This window comes from Petaurus breviceps, unplaced genomic scaffold, assembly GCF_028583685.1.
Source record: "Petaurus breviceps papuanus isolate PSGF00001 unplaced genomic scaffold, PetGlider_PUasm1.0 151, whole genome shotgun sequence".
Classification (NCBI taxonomy): Eukaryota; Metazoa; Chordata; class Mammalia; order Diprotodontia; family Petauridae; genus Petaurus; species Petaurus breviceps.
The window spans coordinates 8,988,802-8,993,523 of NW_027185712.1; the positions used below are offsets into that span (position 1 = coordinate 8,988,802).

General features: G+C 38.3%; 1 long non-coding RNA gene across 1 annotated transcript in view; it reads left to right on the plus strand.

The window, feature by feature from the left end:
• The window catches only part of LOC138153661 (uncharacterized), a 129,701-nt gene that overhangs the window by 36,444 nt on the left and 88,535 nt on the right, over window positions 1–4,722 (plus strand). Inside the window, exon 2 of the long non-coding RNA XR_011166426.1 lies at window positions 3,279–3,438. This is a non-coding gene — a long non-coding RNA (uncharacterized lncRNA). The remainder of the gene's footprint in view (window positions 1–3,278; window positions 3,439–4,722) is intronic.

Sequence of the window (4,722 nt, forward strand, 5' to 3'; positions counted from 1 at the left end):
CGTGAAACGCACACCGCGCTCCGAGCTCTGCATCCAATCAGAGCTGCAGCAGTGAGCGCGTCATCCTGTTCTTCCCCAGTGATTTGCTTGCTGGCGCCATTGAGAGCAGTGCCGCGGAGGAGAGCTGAGGCAGGACAACATAAGCCCTCCCCTGAAAATAAGCCCTCTGGTGTTTTTCTTTCCAAAAAAAATAATAAGACAGCGTCTTATTATCAGGGAAACACGGTAGTAGTCATAGTCGTAGTCATAGTTGTAGTAGTAGTCATAGTTGTAGTCATGGTAGTGGTAGTGGTAGTAGTAGTAGAGTAGTAACAACAATAATAAAATGCTCTAAGATTTTCAAAGTGCTTTATGTAAAATATCATTTTAATCTCACAACAATGCTGTCAGGTATGTCCTAGTACTATTTTTATTTTATAGATGAGGAAACAAAGGCTGACAACATTTAAATGACTTGCTGAGGATAATACAGCTAAGTAGAGCTCTGAAGCCACATTTAAACTCAGGTCTTCCTGATTCCAGATCTCATGTTCCATGCAGTGTACCAACAAGCTGCTTAACAAGAATAGAAAGGTGGGGGTCAGTGGAAAACATTACAACTGTGTAAAAGAGCCAAGAAGTGAGAAGGCAGGAGGGAGATAGGGCTCCACAGCTGTGTAAATTAGCTAAGAAATAAGGAGAGGAGCATCAACTGAAGGTATATTTTGTATACTTCATAGTTCTGTTTAGGTGTCAAAGATATTGAGAATGATCACTGAACTTGAAATCAGGAGACCTGGTTTTGAGTCAATTCTGCTACCTGCAAATCATTTATGGAACCTCAATAAAGTCACTTGTGGTCCCTGACCCTCAGTATCCATTCAATGAGGATAATAATATTTGTATTTCATGAAACATTTAGTCATCTTGATTTTGAGGGCTTATGAAAAGTGTAAGAAGAGAAACAAAGGTTACCATGAAGATAACTGTAAATTATGTGCCAATATCTGCTGCAAAGCATGAAAAAAATTAGAGAAATTTCAAAAAGAACTTGAAAAAATATTCTGGACAAAGCCATCATATATCTGAAATTAAGTCACTTCAGGGTGAGGGTAGGATAAGAGATATAGGACAATTATTTATATAAGAACAAAAATAAAACTTTCTCCTAAAAAACCTCATTATGTGATAAAAATGTTTTTGTTTTGAACTAGATAATCTTAATTTTCCACCTCAGTTAGATTTGTAAACATTTTTTTTGTTTGTTTGCTGACTTGAGTTCTAATTCCAATTCTTCTACTACTTAGCTTGGGCAAACCAGTTTGCCTTTCTGGGTCACATCTAAAGCAGGAGAGTTGGACTAAATCACTCAGTAGTCTTTGTTTCTTTATGAATTTGTGAAAGCAGAGAGTATTGCTGAGATATAACCATTTAAAAATGCAGTCTTTGCAAATTGAAAACTGTGTACCCAGGATATATTTTGATAAAAACTATTCTGATACCTCAGATACAAAAGCTAGGCATGAGAAAATCTTATTGGATTTCTTCAATGATAAATGTAAACAAGTTTGAATCCCACCATGAGGCACAAAATTGAACTCCATGATTCCCAGAAGAAGATTATATCCCATCAACCCACTGGTTCTCTCTGTGGCTCATTGTGATTGTACAGTAGTTAGTACTCCATGTTGTGGCTGCTTTATCTTCTGAATCACAGTCATTGCACATAGATTTCTTATTTCCAGGTGACTAGGAGACACAGAGGATATTACATTGGAGTTAAGAATCAGGAATACTTGAATTTGAATGCTATTTTAGAAACTCAATAGCTGTGACCCTGAACATGTTACTTAGCCTCTCTGGTAGTCAGTAAATCCATCTGTAAAATAAAAAGGCTAGACTCAATGGGCTTTAAGATCCCTTCTGGCTTTAAATCTATGATTTATTTGGATTGCCTCATTCTTCATGTGTTTTTACCTGCAGGAAAAAACAAAAATAATTTGCTGCCTCCATTTCCAAATGGAGAGTTTTTGTTTCCTGAAAAGATTTTGATTTCTTTTCCCCTTTCTTGGCCTTGCACAGTTCAGGTGGTGAGGCAAGTGATGGGCATGGGTCTGTAATGCATTTGGACAAGATGGGAAGCATACAAACCCAATGCTAAAACCCTCCAAAAACATTTGCTTTACCTTGTTCGATGGTTGCTTATCTCTCTTCTTTATATGAGCTGATGTGATACCTGTCAGTCAAGGCAATGGGGAATGAAGAAATCGGAGTAAGTCTGTTTATCTGAGGTGTGCAGACCAGCTTTCTCCTTAACTTCTTCCTCCCCCCATATACTCTTTTTTTCACTGTCACCTGATGACCTTGTGCTGTTCTCTGATTTATATTCATGTCTCTCTCTCTCTATCTCACACACACACACACACACACACACACACACACACACACACTTTAAAGCAAAGGGCCAGAGTTTCACCCAGAATTTTCAGGGTTAGAAACACACAGACTGGAGAGGAACTAGAAGATTGAACAAATTAGGAGAGATGACATTAAGACAATATACTTTCCTTTGTATAAGAAGTAGGTGCCCCTAATCACCAGCAGTTAGGTATGGGCCTCCTCATACAAGGAGCCCTATACTGATACTTCCAGTAGCCAGTGCCCACCCTCATCAGATATTATATTTTATGGTGTGGCTAGGTGGCACAGTGAGTAGAGCACCGATCCTGGAGTCAGGAGGATCTGAGTTCAAATCTAGCCTCAGACACTTAAAACTTACTAGCTATGTGACCTTGGGCAAGTCACTTAACCCCAATTGCCCTGCCTTCCCCCCTCCAAAAAAAATTATATTTTATTTAATTTTGTTTATATTTGCATTTTATTTTTTAATAGGATCTAGCGAGAGCTTATGTTGGCTGGAGCTCCAGAATTCGGGAAGACCTGAGTTCTAATCCTTCCTCAGAGGTTCACTAGCTATGTAACTGTACAAGTTGCTTATCTTCTCTCAGTCTTAGATTTCTCAATGGTAAAATGGGAATGATAATAGCACCAACCTCACAGGGCTATTGTCAGCCTTGTATGGGCTAAGGTAGGGAGAGCATTTCTAACACTTTAATTACCATGCAAATGCTAGTCCTGAGGGTGAAGATGACAATTAAGATAAAAATGATGTCCACAATGACAACAACAAAGCAAGATGTTTTCAACCTTGTTGTCAAATGTCTTCCACTTGAAAAGGTTACAAGCCAAGGTTAAAGTGGAGGGAGTGGTAGTGAATGATATTTTTTGTTTGTTTGCAGATGATTGTTCACTCAGTGCAGCCTCTGAAGTTGAGATGCAACAAAATATGAATCAATTCTCTGCTGCGTGGGCTAATTTTGGCCTAGTATTTAAGACCAAGAAAACACAAGTGCTTCATAAACCAGCACCACACGTCCATAAGTGGAATCATTGGTTAAGGTAAATGGTGAAATTTTGAATGCAGTGGATAAGTTCGCTTACCTTGCCAGTATATTTTCCAGGGGTGTACACATTGATAATGAGGTTGATGCATGCATTTTTAGAGCTGGCTCAACATTTGGGAGGCTCTGAAGGAAAGTGTGGGTGAGAGAAGGTATTAGATTCACTACCAAACTGAAGGTCAACAGAGCTGTTGTGAGGATCTCATTGTTGTATGCCTGTGAAACCTAGACAGTCTACCAGAACTGTTCCAGGAAACTGAATGGCTTCTGCTTGAACTGTCTTAGGAAGATTCTGAAGATCACCTGGCAAGGTAAGGGACAAGACACTGAGGTCCTTCCTCAAACTAAACTGCCAAGCATTCAAACCCTACTGCAGTGAGTGCAACTTTGATGGGTTAGCTACATTGTTTTAATGTCAAATATATGCTTTCCTAAAAGACTATTTTCTGGAGAACTCACACAGGGCAAACACTCAAATGGTGGCTGGAAAAAAGTGATACAAATATATTCTCGAGGTCTTTCTTAAGAACTTTGAAATTGATTGCATGACATGGAAGACAGTGGCATGAGACCACCCATCATGGCATGTCCTCATCAGAGAAGGTGCTATGAATGAAGTTGAATTGAAGTAGCTAAAATGTGAGATGCAAAAATTTCAAGAATTTAGAGAATTCACCCCAAAGGTTCATGTGGCTTATTTGTTTCTGACCTGTGCTAGAGCATTCCAAGTTTTATTGATTTGATCAACCACAGTAGGACACACTGTAACCTGAATCTAACAGTGAAGTTATTCTGCTCCTCTTGGAGCACAAAGGACAACAACCAACTCCCTCTATGTGATAACCTGCTAAATATTTGCAATTAAAAGTTCTCCTAAGTCTTCTCTTCTTCAGGCTAAATATCCCCAGTTCCTCCAGGCATTTATCAATTAATTAAGTAATCAAATGGAGTGGAATCAGATGCTCCCAAGCCTACTTAATTACAACATATTGACAAGAATTGTCCTTCAGATGATGAGATTATTCAGTAAAAGGATTGTGTCTCTTATTTTATCTGCATGTCACTATAGCATCTAGAGGGAAATGTGCATTGTATTTGTATTATGTGAATATTTATAGACACACAAACATATACATATATATATACATGCATATATGTACATTATATATGTTTACTTGAATGTGTCTATATACATATGGATTATACATACATGTGTGTAGGTAGATGAATGGCTGGATAGATAGATAGATAGATAGATAGATAGATAGATAGATAGATAGAT